This window comes from Triplophysa rosa, linkage group LG21, assembly GCF_024868665.1.
Source record: "Triplophysa rosa linkage group LG21, Trosa_1v2, whole genome shotgun sequence".
In the NCBI taxonomy this organism is placed as follows: Eukaryota; Metazoa; Chordata; class Actinopteri; order Cypriniformes; family Nemacheilidae; genus Triplophysa; species Triplophysa rosa.
Window position 1 is genome coordinate 13,182,842 of NC_079910.1, and position 20,921 is coordinate 13,203,762.

General features: G+C 38.1%; 1 long non-coding RNA gene across 2 annotated transcripts; it reads right to left on the bottom strand.

The window, feature by feature from the left end:
* Nucleotides 1-1,923: 1,923 nt before the first annotated feature.
* LOC130545412 (uncharacterized) lies at nucleotides 1,924-20,921 on the bottom strand. Of its 2 annotated transcripts, none has more exons than XR_008961644.1 (3): nucleotides 20,819-20,921; nucleotides 2,227-2,365; nucleotides 1,924-2,125 (listed from the first exon to the last, which is right to left on the bottom strand). It is a non-coding gene; the product is annotated as an uncharacterized LOC130545412 (long non-coding RNA). The 2 variants fall into 2 exon arrangements; XR_008961645.1 differs by lacking the exons at nucleotides 1,924-2,125; nucleotides 2,227-2,365 and adding exons at nucleotides 8,592-9,697; nucleotides 9,940-10,068 and having other exon boundaries at nucleotides 20,819-20,911.

Below are 20,921 nucleotides of genomic sequence, written 5' to 3' on the forward strand. Positions count from 1 at the left end.
AATTACGCTTTAGACAACTGAGTCGGGCCGAGTACCGACCTTGTAACAACCTTGTAGCCAATCAGCAGTAAGGTGCACAGTGCACAGGATGGATATTAGTCGAGCCGAGCGCTGATGAAAACGAAAGATTGGGGTAGGGGTGTGTTTGTTTTGGTGATTTGAACATCAACAACGGCTAAGAGAAATCGGACACCCCGCCTTTAAGTAATATTTTTACACTTATGGACACTTTCATGCACATTAAATATTTCAATTCGACTTATTTTTTTACATGTCTCAGAACTGTATAGCCGAAAATCACGTCTCGATCGCTACTCAATGAATTTAGAGGATCTCATGAACCGATGACTATTTAATGATGTAATAGTCACATAATGTTCAATGTTTACACCTTGTGTACACCTTGTACACCACGTATGTTGCAGTGATGTTCAGTTTGACATTGTGTTGTTTCAATAATTATAATATGGGATACTGTTTGTAAAGACATTAAACTGTCAGTTTTTTTATTAAAACAATCAAATTCATAATTTCTGTAAACAATATAGCAGTATTGGGATCAGGATCTGTATCAGTCGATCGTGATGACAAGAAATCGATATATTGTTATGGGCTGCAAAAATACTAACCATTAGCATTCCCTTTCACAAACCGCTTTTCTTGAAAAGTTTGTTTGTTACAGATAAACATGCTATTACAGATGGAAAACACATTTAGTTGATATTCATACTTCTAGATTATTTCTAGAATGGTTTGGTCTAGACAAACAATGCAATCCTTACAATAAATTATTAATAATCAACCTCTGAGACATAAAAGTGTCCATTTGGAAACCTATTATAAAAATATATGACATGGCAGCATTGGGTGGGTCAGGGCGAGCGACCTTTTAATGAGATGGGATGTCGGCCTGCCTCTTCTGTTTGAGAAGGGTCACGGTCAACAACCATTGAACCCAATCATTTAACCTCGGAGGATGTGAAAGTTAAAGACCATCAATCTTAACGCACAAATAGAGTTCGACACACACAGATCCACAAACACAACGAAAAATAAAAATCAATGTGCACACAGTATGTATTTTTATAGAGTTTGATATAACCTGTAAGTGTTGAGAATGTGTGTAAAGTGCATGTATGTGTACAGAACGTGTGCAATGTCGATGTAAAAGCCACAAATTAAGGCTGTGGTTCCTCATTTCCACACCTTTGCAATTCATCCATTTTTAGACTGCTGCTTTCAACCAATTTCTCCCCCCATTGAGCACTACATCAATATTTCTGCACTCTATGAATAAATCCAGGCGAGGCATCAGAGTTCAGGCCGCACCGAATCGCACAGCGAGAGATAATATCCTTTTATTTTTACATAAAGAGGATTTGGTTCCATTATTTCAGTAGGAAAAGGCCACAAAATTTTTTTTTTTTTGCTTAAAGTCATAATTTTCTGAAATTGATCTTTGGCGTGATTGTTATGTATTTATACTTATTAGAGGGGTGGTTGAGATTCATTGTGATTGGTCAGTCGTGGCATTCTGTGGTCAAATATTTTTGAGTAATGACCGTCATGTTTCTCATATCACTCTGTGAACTTCTCACATAATAAAATTATTTCACCTGAAATCAATAATTCAGTATATTTATTTATCTGTTAAGTAGTTGTGTAATAAGATAATTTACACGCAGTCACGCATTATCGTAAGATAAACCCTTAACGTGAATTATCTGCCTGTCCTAGAAGATTTGCCATGCGGTATTTATGACATCCATGTGACATCACTTCAATCTTTTCTAAAAATACCTCATGTTTGTGTTTACAATACACACACACACACACACACACACACACACACACACACACACACGCACACACACACACACACACACACACACACACACACACGCATGCCTCTGCTGTGTCAGTGATTTACTGGCAGATGTTGTGTGGACGGGAAGGTCGCTCCCTTTTGTAGATGGTAAGAGTTGGATACGTGACAGGGGTCTTCGCCTGGCTGTCTGCTCCGCATCCCCCCCTGGACATTCTCACAGTAAATGTGTGTGTGTGTGTGAACGGCACACCGTTCCTCTGTTCCACCTCCAGAAACAGGAAGTCAAAGATGCTGGACCTGATAAGATCAAGAGATACAGAGAAAGAGAGAGAGAGAGATGGACTGAGAACGGTAAGGAAAGAAGTGACAGGGTTCAGGAAAAGAAAGGGACAGCTGACCTCTGATCCGCCTGGCCCCTCAGGGGCACTTGTGGAGGTGCCAGGTTTGGCGTGGCACTCGCTGGCCTCCCGCCCGCCGCGAGCGGCAGCACGCCCACCTCGCCGCTGTCTGCCGCTGTCTCTGTGTCAGCGTGCGCGCCTGTGTGAAAGAACAGGAGTCGGGCACCACACCTACACCACAGCGGAAATTTGGCCAAGATTCCAGACTCAGCGGCTAGAGGCAGAGAACTTCACAAGAACCTCTCATCTTTTATTTCTCTATTTATTGTACGTGGGAGGACACGCACTGACACAACACACAAACATACACATACACATGCTTTGATAAACAAAAACAGTGTTAATGAGGTCAGCTAGCGTGTATGATTTTGTTTATTGATGTGTTGAAATAGGCCTAAATTAGTTGTATTTATGTGGGTGCGTTCATATGAAAATTTCATGCGCCTTTCTATTTTTGACCGGTTGATGAAAGGAAGTTTGTGTTGATGGATGGAACCGGCGATGTTTGGGAATCCCCTGCTTTAACAATATTCAATAACACACACACGCATATTCACTCGCAGAGAGAAAACAATTCACGCCCTTACAATAACACATTTGCACAGATGCAGGCCTGCATTAAAATAAAAAGCCAACCAATTGAGAGATGATCATTTATTGAAGTCTGTTCATGTCTGTAGATTTGAATTGGAGCTTTTGCAAAGTGGTTTTATAAGTCAATGCTTTTTAATTCATATTTCCTATTTGTATCAATGGGGATCAAGTGTAAAACTGTATATTTTTAATACACTTTCTAGGTAAAAAAGTGCACTTTATATTTAAGTGCACTTCCATAATGTACTTCAAGTGCTCTATTGTCACACATTAATATACTAAAAATGTAGTTTTTGTACCTCTATTCGTGGTGTCTCATAATAGCACAGTTAAGTACACTTAGATCCTCTTAAGTATACAGTATCTTAAGAAATACTAAGTACAAATTAATATAGTACAGAATTAGTGTGTAAAAATAGAGCACTTTAAGTACATTTAAGTGTATTATAGTGCACTTTTGTTGACCTGGATTTAGTGACATTGTGTTAATGTTTTAGTAGTATATCCACCCCCACCTGTATATATTTCTGTGTTCTGTTGAACACAAAGAAAGATATTTGGAAGAATGCAATTAAATGTTCTGGGACATCACCAAAGTACTACCAAAGTAGAAAAAAATTGAATGGTAGTCAAGGGTGCGCTACAACTCGTTGCTCTACTAAATTTTTCAAAATATTATTTTGTCTTCAACAAATCAAAACAAAACAAAAAAAATATTTTTTTTCTACTTTGCAGTCCAGCCTGGTCTCTGTTTATACGTAGGTATATTTACATAACGTTTACAAGCACAAAACTTTTGTATGTTTGCTGAAACGTTAACTTTGGACGTATTACTACGTATACAATGTGAAAATTGGTACGTATTTTTTAGCTAAAAAAAATATTTACGAACCTTTCATATCATTAAGATATTTGATCAGTGCGTTTTTATAATTGTATCGATAAGTGATTTGTATTTTTAGACCTATTGTATTTCAACCTACCCCCAAACCTAAACCTACCCATTTTATAGCAAAAATTAAAATGTCAAGACTTTTCACAAAGGAGACGGAACTCAAGTGCAGGTAAATGGCAATTTATTGAATAGTCCACCAAGAAGAGAATAAACAGTCAAGGTCAGGGTACAAAAGAAAACTACAGCTAGCGGTGCGTTAAAGGGTTTTAATGCACAACGTGGAGTCCTGGAACCACCCGACGCGAAGCACGGCTAGCTGTGGATTATCCCGCTTATACCATGGTCATTTGCCAAGTTAAAGCTTTTATTGATGTTTACAGTGAAATTTTAGATCAAACAGGTGAAAATTACAGTGATTTTGTCAGTTAAATTTCAAATGCAATCAAACTTACCGGAGCTACCTGTGTGTTAAAGGGTTTATATGCACACCTTCCAGCCAATCAGAATCCAGTATTCAAAAAGACCATGGTATAAGTAAATGTACGTTTTGTAGAATCATATTTTAAAGTATAAATTTATACAGGTTTGGAACAACTGGAGGGTGAGTAAATGATGACAGCATTTTCATTTTTAGGTAGAGAAACCCTTTAAATATCTCTCCTAAACAAGAAAGATTTCATCTAGTATCTCTCTCTTTACCCTCTGCCTGTCTCGCATTCCTCTGTGATGATCCCATCTGAATAACACCAGGACGAAACGGCTGGAGCCCTCATTTAGGAAGTAACTAAATAAAGACCTGCCTGTCACTGTCTCTCTTTCCTTTATGTTTAACATGAGTGTCCAACTAAATTTTGAGGTGTGGCGTAGTGTAGGTCACTTTCCCAGGGTACACGTTATCTATCTTCAGCCTGCAGCCGAGCTGCATCTCCCCGTTACCTTCCTCTGGCCCTCTGACCGGTCATGTTATGATAGTGACTTGGAGACAGAGGAAGCCAGAGCGATTTATTTAAATAAATCTGAAGAAGCAGAATGAGGAATCAAAGTCATGTCACACAGATAAACAAAGCTCGCCTCGTGAGGCTGATTAGCAGTCGGGTTTGGATCTAAGAATATCCACTCGCTGACAGAGCAGTTGTGGTGCGGGAACAGTGGACGGAAGTACAGTGGATTCAGCACTGAGGCATGTTTTACTGAGGTGTGTGTTTATGTGTGCAATTAAAACCTTGAATTTGTGGATTTACAGTAAACCATGCTAAATGACAAACTAGATGAGCTGTATTTAGGGTGGATAATCTATGAACATAATCTGTAATAAATCAACACAATCATGGCATTTCGTGATTATTAAAGGAACAGTTCACCCAAAAATGAAAATGTTATTATCATTTACTCACCATCAAGTAGTTCCAAACCTATCAATGTCTTTGTTATGTACAACACAAAAGAAGATATTTTAAAGAATGTGGTAATGGGACACCATTGACTACCATAACCACTATAGTGGTTCCAAACAAGCTTCCAAATATCTTATTTTTGTGTTCAACAGAACAACATTTTTTTACAGGCTTGCAACAACTTTGGGGTGAGTAAATTACAGATTTTTTATTTTTAAGTGAACTATGCCTTTAACGAAAGCCGTGCATTAAAGGCAGAATAGATGATTTGGCAAGATGCTAACTTTAGCCTGTTAGCACTGAAATCATGATCCCACCCTCCATGCGAAACGCCGACCAAAGCCACGCCTCCTCCAAAACACATGAACGCGCACAAACCAGAAGCTCTTGGACCAATTCCAATTAAATCATGTCTCATTCACCAGTGAGAACACGTTACAGTACAAAGTAAATAACGTTACTACAATAGCGAAAACCGCTAACGTAAACAACAGCTTTAAAACGGGATTCGATGCAGCATAGTTCCTGTTAGACGCTGGGTAACGATGTAATACACAAAGGTCCACAAACTACATAAGCAACATAGTCCGCTTCGCGTCGGGTGGTTGCCTCTGCGAAGCGCATTAAAACCCTTTAATGCACGGCTAGCTGTGTGTTATCCCGCTTATGCCATGGTCATTTACCAAGTTAAAGCTTAGCTGTTATTGATGTTTACAGTGTATTTTTTGATCAGACAGGTGAAAATGACAGTTATTTTTGTCAGTTAATTTCAAACATTGATCAAACTGGCTGGAACTACCTGTTAAATGGTTTTAATGCACACATTCCAGCCAATCAGAATCGAGTATTCAAACAAACCATGGAATAATGCTTATTATGATTTTGATCTTGCTAAAAACTTAATTATAATTTATTTGTCATTAAACAAAATATTGTTATAAAACCATGTATTTCTTACAGCAAATAGTTTTTATAATCATAAAATTATAGTTTTAAGCATTTTTATTTTACACCTCTTAAGGCCATGAACGCACTTGAAGTCTTTTTTGACAAGAAAAAGTTGACAAGAGCGCTTTTTAGTAAAAAGAAAAGCTGGCAGCGTTTGTGCATGAAGGCAGCTCAGCACACAGGTATTCATATAGGCAGAGCTATACACTGTTATAGTGTGAATACAAACAAATGTGGTAAAAATGTTGTGCGTCTTATGGTAGAAATCTTTCAGAAATCAAGACTATTTTCAATTGCCATGTAACAATATTTTTAGAGTAGTTCTCCTCTCGCGCTATAGATTGTTGTTATATCAGCCACCCAGCCTCCTCTTCAACTCATAGAGAGGTTTTGTGGGTTTTATGTAAACCACATCTTGTGAGCCACAAACTTGCAATTAGTATCATAATACCGTTATAAACACACTAAGAATGTGGACCACACCTTCAACACTCTATAGTCACCCAGAAGAGATACATTTGCCTCATAGGACACTTTGACACTGGCTAAACCTACATCAGTCATCACTTCAAAGTAATTACTATTAAAACAAGTTTGGTGAACATTAGGGCAAAGTTAAATAGGGTTCAAGTGGGTTTAAAGAAATGACATGAGGTCAGAATTTGAAAAAAGCTGAAAGAGAACTGTATCGTAGTATCTAGACTTTTTTAGTGTTTATATCTATATGCTAGTTAAGTCACGTCTGAAATTTGAACAATGCATTGATTTTTGGAAATAATCAGAAAGTGGCATGATTTATGATGCAGTCCCATGATAAGATGTAGCATTTAGTGAAATGTGCAAAGTTTCACGTATTCCTGCAGCATACAACAAATAAATGTGGGATTGTTTTGTCTTGTGTATTTTTTCTCTTGTATTTTTCACTTTAAGTCGTAAACTCTTACACTGGGACTCTTGTGTGTTTCCAGAACCAATCTCTCTTTCCCATCTATCTGTGCTCAAGGGCAAAAATCAAGGGAGGCTTGTTTAATTCCAAAAGAAGAGCTGGTGTGCAGATAACCAGCCTGCTTTTGTAGTCCTACTGTGGGAGTGTAAATCAGATGTTGGTGATTTCTTAGGTCAATGCTATCAGCGTTGGACACACAGGGACTTGGCCCAAACTCACATGCCCAGCGATCGCAGATTGAGACAAAAATGCCGCACCACAGGACGTCAGCTGACCTTTTATCAGCAAAGAGTTTGCGTGGTCAGGCATGACCTGTAGGTCAAAGTGGGGCTCACCCAAACATACAGGAGGGCGAGGAGTTTACATTTGTTGCACTTGGTTGCACTTTTTGACCTCTGTTATGAGTCTGGATAGATTTCTTGGTAACAGTATGACATGTTACACATATTACATGTAAATGCAATTAATTTAAAGCTTTAGTTTGTAACGTTTGCCTCTACAGATGGTTTCATCGGACGCATGCGCCTGGCCCGAAGACTTCCGGTCTGTGTTTTGTCTGGCTAGTGAATAGTATACAGTAACTATTTGTATTTTATTTCACTTACATAAATATTTTATTATATAATAATTGTTTTAAATAAACGATTTGCTGACATTTATTGTATATTAATGTTATTAAATAAACTATTTGTTGAAGTTTAGCCAAGAAACGGTTCTTCTACTGGTAACCCCAAATAATACCTTTTGCTTGGTTTCAGAAATAATTTACAGGGACTCTTATTTTTTGAAGATGTGTACCGCAAGTAAAGTTTGGGCCACAAAAGCACTTAGAAACCACCTCTATCGCCATCTCTGATTGAAACACATATAACACTGCATGCTACTTATCTTTAAGTATGTGAAGTCGAACTGACGTTTTCAGCAAAATCGTGACCAACATTATTATTATAATCTTAATCTATTAAAATCGAATTGCAGCGTATATAATCAGTAAAAATAGGGCACGATATACTGTATTAATATGAAGGATTTAACTGTATTAATTTTTTTAAGCCGTTTCACCTGTATTTTACATGTTGCAATGCATTGTGTTTTAGCATCAATGGAAATGTTAATGTTTAAAGTTACGAAGTGACTGTGACGTTGTAAAGGCCGTAGAAGCTATTGTATGAGCTTTGGGAACATGGTTCTGAGTGTCACATTATCAGGTGGGTAAGTTTTCTTCATTATTTACGATATTTTAAATGTTTGTTAGTGGGTATTTTTAATGTCTTAATGTGGTGTTTGATAAAACAGTTTTCCAATGGCTGCCCCGAGCGACGCTGCTGCTTTCAGGGAGATTAAGTTGTCCTACTTAATGTTCTGATTGGTTTCAGGTTCTGTTCTTGCTTTGATAATTTTGTGTTTCTTTACTGTCGCTTTAGCAGTGCTGATCGTATTGAACGCTGTCATGAGGTTTTGTAACGATTATTGTTACGCAGTCCCTGTAGTCATTTTGAATCCTTATGATTTTCGATCATTATTCCGCGACAGAATTTATGTTTTTGTTTGTATTAAGTATTCGTTTTATTGATGAACTTTTCTTTCTTTGTGTTTGTTTTCGTCACTACATAAGTAAATCTGAAGTAATCAATCTAAAGTAATTTAAAACTTTGCCACCAATTTTACTCCAAATTAAATTTGTTAAATACAAATAAGGCAATCAAATTACTAATTTTAGTGGGTAGAATTCTTTTCAGTGCATTTACAGTATGGTCAAGTCAACTAGTAATGGTTAAAATTTTTAAGTTTATTTATATCGCTTAATATTTACTTTTGTAAAATCACCAGTCAATTTCAAGGTCACTCAGTCCACGGTGGCATTCTATGTGTGTGTTATTTTGATAACAAGCTTTAATTTAAGTTTCTAGACCTAATGATATCACAGTCTGAAGTGAGACTCCGCGACTTCTGGATGATACTCCGTTAGCCGATGTGGTGTCAACGCTATAATTCAGTCCCCCAAAATGAGAAAGTAGAGCTGTGGAGGGCTGCTGGAAAATCTTCCTTGGATGCGGCAGCCGTCTTAGAAAGGAGAGAGTCTCTGATGTTTATGTTTGCCACTAAACGAGGGGAACTATTCTGTGGTCTGCACAGCTATTTGGAAAATGTTTGATACTGGAGAGTGGGGGGGTTCTCAGCGTGACTCGAGAGTGTGTGTATGTGATTGATGAATGTCTGTGAGGATCGGTTCCGGTCAAACCTTTCAGTCTTATGACATGTTTTCTGTCTGTGCATTAACACCAGATACTGTGTGTAAATTACTTTATGAAAAAGGGGTTAAAAATACAGAATGTGTAACTGTGTGTGTGCGTGCATGCGTGTGTACTGTATATTTGGTGTGAAAACATTTGGTTTGGTAACAGACAAGCCACATGGCTCCAGAGGGGGTAAACATAGCGTCTGCCCGACAATTAGCTTTAAATATAGATCTCACATTCATGCTGTTCTAGAGCTATGTCGACACGCCGACAGTTATAGACACACGCTTGTGAAATTAGGCTTTAAATATAGAGAGGACCCATAAAAATCTTAGTCATGCACTGTTTGGAGAATTTGCTGCGCTGGCCGATGGTTGGCTTGTTTGTTCACGGGGACTTCAGGGGCAGAGAAAGTGCACAGGGGCCACACACACTCACATGGGCCTTTGCGTCCCTGAAAGCACAGAGACAGCGCACACTGTTGAGTCAGCAGTCCGGCACAGCGGGGAAAAACACACTCGCATTGTAAAACTACTGTTACACTCACAAACAAAAAGCACATGGTCACCACAAACACACACACACAAACCTGGGACTGAAATGAAGCCAATGTGAATAAGTGTGTACTGTATTCAGAGAAACCATTAATCTGACTGAGATCTATATATGTGCGGGTGTTTATGTGCGAGCACGGACCTGGCGCCAAGCATGCAGTTTCTCTGAAGAGCGAAGCTGCTGTATAGGCCCTGAGAGGGTGGTGGAGGAATGGGGCAGTTTCTGGGAATTGTGCTGACACTGGTGGTATGGCTGTGAATGTGCGTCCGTCTGAGAGACACAGAAAGAGAGAGAGAATGGAATGGGATAGCATTTGTTTCCCTGGACTATAAGTACAGATATTTACTTTATGATTAACAACATATTTAACTGCTAAGGAGAGTGCCTATTTAAACTTTGGGGGGGGGGTGTACGAGTTTATCCCTTCTATGGTGTTCACAGTTTTGTTACTCAGCCAATGTTCGCAGTTTATCCACAACATTATTCCGTTTTTAAATCACTACACCCCCCAAAAAAGCTGTAGAAATACTTAACAGATGTTTACTTTATCCCAATTATACTTGCAAAATAACATTAATATTTATCATTTACGTCTGTCAAATCAAATTTATTGAAAAATTTATGAAAAAATTTGCGATTTGTTTTTGTTGTAAAAAAAGAAAAATCTATTATATGTCTATCACAAATATTAAATGTTCAAGGCTGAAAAACAATTCATTGCATTATTTCTTGAATAAACATTTAAAACGCATTAAACAGGAGTGAACACGCTTACAAAAAGAAGTTTGTTAAAGTGATAGTTCACCCAAAAATGAAAATTCTGTCATCATTTACTCGCCCTCTTGTCATTTCTAACCTTTATGACTTTCTTTCTTCCGTAGAACACAAAAGAAGATATTTTGAAGAAAGTTGGTAACCGAACAGCACTGGCTCCCATTCACTTCTATTGTATGGACACAAAACCAATGCAAGTGAATGCGGACCAGTTAACAACATTCTTCAAAATATCTTCTTTTGTGTTCTGCAGAGGAAAGAAAGTCATACAGGTTTGAATATCAAGAGGGTGAGTAAATGATGACCGATTATTTATTTTAGGGTGAACTAGATTATTTAAGAGTGACCTCACTTTAAAGTGTGCTGTTGTTAGTATACTTAAAATAAAGAACCAACTAATAATAACTAATAATAAGAAGTATCCATTAAATCTACTCTGTATGCTTTTTTGTATAGACCACTTTGGATGATGTAAACAATGCTGGTCCATCGCTGGTTCAGAAGAACTTCCTGTTTCAGTTTGTAACACTACACAAACGTTTGAACAAAATACAGTCATAAAACATTTATAAACAAATCAAAATGTTAAAAGAATATCTTTAATTATGCATGTAAGATTTAAAGGAGCAATGTGGGATTTTTAGGAGGATCTATTGACAGAAATGCAATATAATATACAAAACTATTTCTTCAGAGGTGTATAAAGACCTTACGTAATGAACCGTTATGTTTGTATTACCTTAGAATTAGCTATTTCCATCTTCATACAGAGCAGGCCTACATACACTGAATTCGCCGCCATGTTTTGTAGCCCTAAACGGACAAACAACTCTGCAAAGCGCGTTTCCTCTTCCTCTCCCTCTACCCTGCGGTACGTAAGTTAGTCCGGTTGTCCCTGACTTTGCAAAGGGGGGAAAACGTCTACTAACTTACTCCTAACTGCTATCTTGTTGTCAGTTCAAACACCTTTAACAGCGTTGCTATTTACTGTTAGCTAGCTCTGCCCTCAAACGTGTTGTGCAATGGAAGCATTAAATGCTTAGACCACGCAAATAATAATGCAAATGAATAAAATATGCGAAGACGACACGAGTATATATAACAGCACACTGGTTCCAGATAAACAATGATGCTCAAAACTGCTCCATTACACAGCTAATATTACAACATCAATAACATATCTTGGTTCTAACAAACAGTAAAACCAATGTTACTCACATACTGATCCGAATCAAAGCAACCTTCTGATTTTTAGACGATCTTTCTCTCCACTGGAAAGTAACATTATCACCATACATATCTATGAGTATCTCCGCTAAAAGCCTTATTACCGCGGGTCTTAACACATCTCTACTGGAAATTGAAAGTCTTTATAATATTAACGCGCGGTCCTAGCTCCTGCTTGACTTTCATCCTTCTTTTTACACTTAAAATCCACAGACCCTTTATTGTATGTAATAAATATAAGACATCCCTCACAGTCTTTCTAATGCTAATTAGAAATTCTAATGATCTCTTCCCTGCGTCAACATGAGAAGACACGCTGTCTCAGCCGATGACATCTTTTTGTACTGTGGTGGCCACCGTCGTGTTTGGACTGAGAGATTGGTTGCAATTCTCAAACTCACCGCTAGTGGCCGCTATAAATCCCTATCTAGATCTTAAAAATAAAATAACTAAAAATGAAACCGGAAGTGCTTCTGGACCAGTATTTACATCTTGTGAAGTGGTCTATATGGTGTTGTAATAATAAAAACAATACTTGCAATGATGCAACAATCACAGAGCCAGACTCTTGTTTATCAATACATAGATTAAAAAAACAATGCAAACAAATTGCTTATTTATGCCCCAATGTATTCTGTGAGAAAGGATGTTTTAAGTATAGGGCTATTGCAAAAATGCTGTATGCTGCACATATGAACTTAAAAAAAATTACATATGAATGTATATACATACTGTAAATGAGTATACAGTGTCTGCTCAGATTGTAGTATGAATTCGGCCTTCACACCCCATAACGCGAACACACAAATATGTACAAATATATTCAAAACCAATTAAGATCATGGCCTCCAACCAGTCAGCACGCACACACACACACACACACACACACGCAAACACTCCCAGGAGTCCTTTTTAAATACAATACCACAGTGACATGCCACAAGACCTGAGACAATGTGTGCATGCACACCGAAAAATATAACGGCCACACGTCTCGGGGCCCCGCTCACAGCCTCATCTGTCCGTTAGAAAATCCCTCCCAGAGTCTGACTGAATCAAAGCGCGGTGAGATCACGAGATCCATCATTCTAAATACTTCACACACAACTGAGAGTTCCCATACGCTGAGATTCCTGAGAGCAGATCTTCTCGCTGGTGAATCCAGAAACGCTGATGGATGAATCTCTATGGTGATGATCAGCATGGGTGGAGATGAATGCAAAGACTTAGTGCCTTTAGCGAAGTAAAAATAAAACAGCATGGGGCTGGAAGCGGATCATAAACAATATGAAAACAATTTTAAAGGAGATGGATTACAGGTTTACCTTGCCGGTGACCTTTCGAAGAACCAAACGTGACGTGGCACAGCAACTAGAATTGATATAGGTTATCAGGAGGGTTTTTAAGACGAATTTGTTTTGGGTAAATAAGGAAATTTGATCATATTTTCTATAAGGCTTGTACATATACTATAGTATAATACATTCATAATAATTTTAATACACATTCTTATCAATAATAAGTAATAAAAATAAATAATAAAAACATTGTAAATACAATCATGCATATTTTATTTTATTTTAAGTTATTTTATTTTTAAACCATCCTGCATTATATATCTTACATCATATATTTTCTTTTGTTCATTTAAAGAAGATGAAAACAAAACCAAACACATAAATTAATGTAATTATCTAGAGTCATGTTTCAGCACATTCAGAATAATAATTTTGCTAATGTTTTAAATTCTGAAATAGTGAAATTAGTCAACTGTACTTTTCCTAAACGCAAATCCTAAATTGCTTACAAAGCAAAAATGACAGCAAAATAAACAGAACACTTGAAGTGAAAAAAAGTGAAAGTGACCTATTAGTCAGATATGGTGACCCATACCCGAAATGTGACCTCTGCATTTACCCCATCCAGAGAGTAGTGAACACACGCACAGCAAGTGGTGAACACACGTACACCCGGAGCAGTGGGCAGCGATCACTGCAGCTATCCCGGTGAGCAAGTAGGGGTAAGGTGCCTTGCTCAAGGGCACCTCAGTCATTACCCGCCGGCCCTGGTAATCGAACCGGCAACCTTCTGGTCACGAGTCTGACTCTCTAACCATTAGGCCACGACTGCCCCAAAGTCTGCCCCTTAAAGGCACAATAAGTAATTTGTGCTGCTTGAAGTCACGAAACAATAACAAAGGTGTAGCCAGATGACTGAAAGATGAAAGTGAAGACCCAGGATAACTGCCTCCACATGCATCCTTCTTCACGCAGAGGATGTTACACTTGTTAAAATTGCAAAATTCTCTGGAAAGATTTTTGGAAACATTTGGGATAATATAAGTAAACAATGAATAAAATAAACATAATGCTAAATTTTGGGATATTTGAATGCAAAAATCTCACATATTGTGACTTTAAAACACGATGCATGTTAAATGGTTCAAGCTGAAAAAATTGTAGAGGTGTAATTCTGAGGGTTACAAACCCTAACTAAAATATTTGAGGAATATCAGTCTATCAGTGAAAACTCCATTATAATGCATTGTACTGTATACTTCACATAAGCTTCATAATGTAGCAAAGGATGTCTAATGGAGCTGTATGAAATTGGATCTGATCTGTATCAGGAGACCTCACGGGACATGAGGAAGACGATGGTGGAGGAAGAACAGAGAGAGTGACAGAGAGTACAAATGCTGCCAGCGCTCCAGCAGCGGAGGAAATGCGCACACCTCGGGTTTACTGTCCCTCTATTCTTCTGTCAATCCCCGAGGAGAAGGAAAGGGAGATGGAAAAAAAGAAAAAAGAACAAATGAGCTAAACAAAAAAACAAAAAAGGCATGTGTGAGCGCGATGGCAGGCGGGCAGCCGGAGGAAGCGTTGAATGGGAAGAGCGGCGAGGTGCGTGTGAGAGTGAGAGTGCTGACGGCTTCCCACACAGAGCCCTGCAGCACAGCAGCACGGTAACCCTGCTGAGACGGGCCGAGGGGAAGCGTTCAATTCCCCTGACGGAGGGGGTCAAGGCTGGGCATGTGGGGAGGGAATGATCAGAAGGAGGCCGGAAGGTTCGGTGGAGCGAAGAAACGTGTGGGTGAGGTGTTGAAATAAAAAGGGCCTGAGGAAGATGTGTTCTGTAACTTAACTGAGCATTAGGACATGGGTTCTAAAAAGCGTCTGTAAAAGGTTTGGAGGTGTCATGTTTGTGCATGGGAAGAGTGGAGATTGAGGTTGGATTTTGAGGGGAGCGTGGCTGTCGAAAGGAGATGAAATATTAAACTGAGAGGATGTGGGTGGTTTTGCTACTGGATTGGGGCAGTTGGATTCTTTGGAGCTAGTACCAGTGTTTTCAGTGTGGGGTTTGAGGTCTTGAGATTTTAAGGCTAACAGTGTTAAATAAATAAGTTAAAGATGACAAGAAATGTGAAGATTTCATTTTTATAAAAGGAGATTAACAAAATGTGCTGGGTCAATTGTGATCGCTGATGTATGTGTGTGATGTGTTTAATGGCTTATTGTGTGGCTGCATTATTGTACTTCCTGTTGAGAAATAAAAAATCCCTGTCGTGAGTCCAACCGGGAAAACAATGATGTCATTGGACGTTGGATTTTATTAGCAGCCCTTACAATAGTAAGCATCACTTTTCTATTGCTCTTCATTAAGCTAATAAGCCTCAAACCTTGAATATTAAAAGTAAACGCATAACAGAACCACCCAGAGCTCCCTATAGGGTTGGAAATCGAAAATCAGTTCCAATTCTGGAATTGGAATCGAAAGGTTAGAAATCGGATAATTGATCAAAAAAGTTACATTTCATTTCCTCTTATCAATTCCTGTTTTCCATTTCTGATTTTCAGAAGTGTTCATGTGCTTCTGATTTGCTGATATTTCAATACAATTTTTACCAAACATGCTTGCTATGTGCATGTGTATAGCTATGCTATATACTGTATAGAGCGAGAGAGAGAGAAAAAGAGAGAGAGATTAGATAGATCATGATATAGTATATAAGCAATTTACAGTACATTACAGTACATGAGCCACCTCATTACATCACTTGCATTGTTTATGCTACTTCTCCGTTTCAGTCTATGTTTCCAGATCTTGCATAACAATGAAAAGTGTCAACAGTCAAAATAAGCACATAACGTTTCTGCATTTGGCAGATGCTTTTACCCACAGCAACCTATACAGTGCATTCGAGGTATACATTTTTTATCAGTATGTGTGTTCGCTGAAAATCAAACCCATGACTTTTGTTATGCAAACTCAATGCATGTTACATGAACACTAATAATGTTAACATTGCCCTGACTGTATTTATTGCTGAAACCAACCAAAGCAGAACAAGAGAGTTTAGATTATGTTCTCTGCAGATCACTGTTGACCTGAATGTCTTTACCAGGACATAAAGAGCATGCCTGAGGCCGCTCGTACACTTCTACCGACACTGTTTTATGTGCTCCCATAGCCTACATGTGTTAGAAATCAAGAGCATGCACTTTCCTTTTAGACAGAAAGGACCCTTGACAGAGAAAAGGAGAAAGCCTCTTTGTCTCTAATAAGATGTTGGATGATGTTCAGTCCCTCTCTCCCTAAGATTTTATGTAACTCATCATTTGCCTCGACCGGGCTCACATGTTTTACGGTATCTCGCCGAACGAGGGACTGCCAGATAGTAAAAAACACAGTGAAAAATTACTCTAGACATTAAATATGGCACAGTATAAGTTTGTTATCTTTTTGGGGACGGCCAGAGAAAAATCCATTTGTTACAAAGGTAATGTGAGAACACGGTTAGGTGACGACAACGAAAAGCACTGCAGGGAGGAAGAGAATCGGGGGACACGCAACAGTGAGCTAAATAAACACGACCAGCTCACTTTGAGGTCAAGCAGATACGCTGTGTCCAAATTATCGCATCGAGCTTTTGTCAGAGCTGGTGCCGGAGATATTTCGTGCACGACCTCGCCAGGGTGATCTTGCATCATTCGTCCGTAATAAACACATACCAACTTGCTTACATTAACAAAAGAGTACGCAATCCCTGTTTGTCTTTGCCAAAACTGTTTGTATTATACGCTTTCAGAATGCATCGGACAGGTCGCACTCACTCGAGCGATGTTGAATATCCTCTGTGATTAAAGATGTAGGTTTAGGACTAGAAGTGGTCGGCATCTGACTTCAATTTTAACGTGCTTATTGACAGAGTGATCTGTTTAAACTCAGCACACATGATATTGCCTGCATGAGATGTTACCATCTCTCTCTCTCTTTCGCTTGCTCAAACACAGCCCTGTTCCCTTGTATGTGAACAGCAGAGCTAAACAAATGTGTACCCTTGATGTTATGAAAAAGAACAGGGATTCTGGAAAGGAGGTTTTATATACACTATTCCATCCATCTGACAGTCCTAAAGTACTTACAGTAATTGGTCTACATAATACAGTCTGTTCAAAAATAGACATGTTCTTGGTACAACCATACAAAGAAATTAGACATTTCTTTTAATTTCTAACATTTCTAAAATCTTTGTCTTGTTTTCAGTACAAATATCTAAACATTTTATATAAGATTTGAGAAGCAAATTAACCCAGAAAATGTTTATATTTGACTCAACAATGAGTTAAAACAACCATGTTGATTTATCACCTAACGGTTGGGTTCGGTCATTTTTGACCCAACACTGGGTTGAAAATAACCTAGCATTTTTTAGATATATTAAAGCTTTTTCTGAAAGATTTGTCAAAATTAAGTAACTTTTTGTGTGAAAAAAATCTGCTAATGGGTAAGAACAATACATTTAAAGGCAGGATGGGTGATCCTGTCCAGAATTTTTTTTTGTCATGTTGGTTGGAAATCTCTTTACATGCTGAAAGCAATCAAGAAGTATAGTGATCAAATAATATTTTTATAATTGTATATCGTCTGTGAAAGGCGTAGTACCAAAAAACGTTCGCCCAATCAAAACGTTCTGGCTGAACGCTGTGACTGGTCATGTGTACATTTTCAGCCAACGTATGTTGCATACCACTGCGCACCCTGTTCACGCAGACATCATCAGCACCGCAGCACGCTCACGTCCGCTGTGTCAATGTAGGGAGAATGGCGGACAATCAGCAACAATCAAACTTTCCTGCGGAACCGACAACAAGTAAGTCTACAAAACGAAAGTTAGTTTTTGAAAAAGCAGTGACGAAAAAACGTCTGGATCATGAAAGAGGAAAAACTCGAATTAACATCGGTTCATCTTTTACACGATGGAGACAGCCCCGACACACAAAGGGTCTGAAAGACGATGGTTGCTCTCTTTCTTTTGGACAGGTATGTACATGCTTCGAGAAGAATTTAATGGATTTGGTTTGTAATTCGCTACATGGATTTACAAAATACATTCATGTGTTTGGAGGAGGTGTGGCTTTGGACGACGAATCGCATAGAGGGTGGGATTATAATTTCAGTGCTAGCAGGCTAAAGTTAGCACCTTTCCAAATCAACCACCCCACCTTTAATTCAAATGGAAAGCAAGGATATTTTTTCTTACTCCAATGGCAAATGTTTTTTATTGTTTTCAGCATAAATTTACTATCGCAAATCCCCAGAAAACAAGACTTAATGTCTTATTGCTTCTCACGTAAATACATCTTGATCTAAGAATCTTATCTCTACTGGAAAACAATACAAACATACAGAGTAAGAAGATTTTTTTCTAGTGTGTCAGGATGAGGTATTTTGATCCTTTAACTGTCATCTATTATCTTACATTACCAAAAAGTCTTGTTTCCCTTGAAAAAAAAAAAAAAGAATTGAAAAAATGTAATTATGAAGTTTGATTTCAACCATTAATTTCACCGCGATTTCAATTTTGGAAATGGCATCATCCCATCAATATTAAAGAAATCAAGGTTATATTTTCACAGAATGTTCTTTACATTATGTGGGATGATTTAATGTAGAAAACACAAAAAAGGACTTTAGCTGGGTCACATATAACAGTAATTTGTTATTTACGAGCAGTTCAACACAATATCTGGTAATGACAGATTAATGCAGGGCAGCAGTCTCACACTGATAAACCCTGTGAAATAAATCACATCACACGCACTTCGTTTTCATGTCAATCAGCACATTTCTGAAACACACAAAAGCCCAAAGTAAGAATGGCACCGCCTGTGTCTCTCTGAATAGTGATTGTATGACAGGAACAGGGCATGTTCCAGCGAGCCTGTCGGGCTGGCTTAACCCGGTCCAGTTATAATCAGAGATGACCTCAGCAGGGTGATGAAGACCGGGTTTCCTGCTCCACTGAGTGAGACCTGAGCTGGCCATCTCAGGGACTCCCCCCTCCCCTCTCCATCATACTGTAGCTGAGGTGGGGTTTCCTCAGTTGTGAAACATGCCATGCTGTCATCTTTACTCATATAGAGGCTTTACCTTCTGTATGTGTACATAGTGAATGTGTGAACTTGGATTCAGTGGGGCATTATGGGTCAATTGTGGTCAGGTATCTGACTGGGAAAAACAGCATGTTGTCTTGTCTTATTGTCATGGGGCATGTTGCGGTGTTTTTCAATGTAATCCATTAAAAGGACTGTACAGCTAGAAAAATACTCATATTTGCAGATTTTTAAAAAATGATTTTAGGATAAAACTACACTCCTACATTGTGTTTCACTCACTTCTGACACTCTCGAGATTAAGGAAAAAGATGCCCGTATCACTCTGACCTTTTTGTGTCTACTGTACATGTTTTTATCTGGGATTTGATACAGCATATGGATAGAATAGGGTTTAAGATAAATCTGGTCATGCGACTCCAACATAGTTCATTCGGTATTAAGCTCATTCATTTACATTTAAGCAACTTTTTCCTCTTTTTTATTGTTTTGACATGATGGTAAGCTATAATAGGCAGTGCTACATTTAAGAAAAATGTGATATAAGTTGCTAAATAATGCGACATGATAACGCTTAAAGCAGTTACTTTCAGTTACTTCCCTCAGGCAGACGGTATAAAGTGCCTCTAGCGAAAAGGGCCATGTATAAAAAGACCTTTATCCCAACTGCAATTGGTATTTTAAATAGGATCTTAAAATGATTTTTTAATGTATTATTATTGTGAAGTGGTTTATGTAATCATGTGAAGTGTTGTTGTGATGATTATTTGTAATCTTTTGTGTGTTTGAGCCGTTTGTCTAAAGACAATTTTCTACCCTACTTGGGATAGACAATAAAGCTTTTTGAATTGAATTGAACTGAATTAAAGTCAACTTAAACTATATTAAAATATATTTAAAAACTGAAAATTATACAGCATACATGTTTCACATTCTTTCTAATTATTGATCATTCACACATCAGACACAGTCGCTCTGCTATCTGCATCAACTTGAATGTTTGATTAAACATAACTTTTGGAATTATTCATATTTATCTATTGCAAACCATTGCAATGTGCATACTGTGAAACGCACATTTGCGATATTTCGATATATTGTGCAGCCCTAACACTGTGTGCTTTTTAGTAACACTTCCATTTGTTAACTATTTTAGTTAACATACATTAACACAACACAACACAACCATACACCATTTAATAGTTCAACATTTTATCTATCAACATTTACAAATACACACTTAAACGTGGTTAACATTGAAGTCACAGTGAACTAACACCAACAATCAATTTTAGTTGTGTTAACTAACATTAAGCGAAATAAATGCATGCTGTTTCACTATATTATGTGTTGTTAGCTAATGCATGAGGAGAACTTGCTGTAAATGTGTCTATAGGTGTGGTATTTTAGAGCCGCTGTGTAACTGTTTCAGATGTGTTACAATGACGCCCTCTACTGAATCGTCCCGTTACACGCCTATTAAACTGAAACCATGTCACACCGCCTCAGCATAGCAAAATCCGGCTCCCATCACACAAGTTCAAGTTTCATAGACTGAACGCCATGATGTTTCGCTATATTTTCCCTCATATAAAAATCACAATGAATCCTGAATCACTTACCAGACGACAGCACCTACATGTAACACGAAGACGTAGCGGTGCTTGTGATGAACACTTAAAAATATCGCTCCTGATCTGTGTGCTCGTTTTTTCTGCGTCGGCC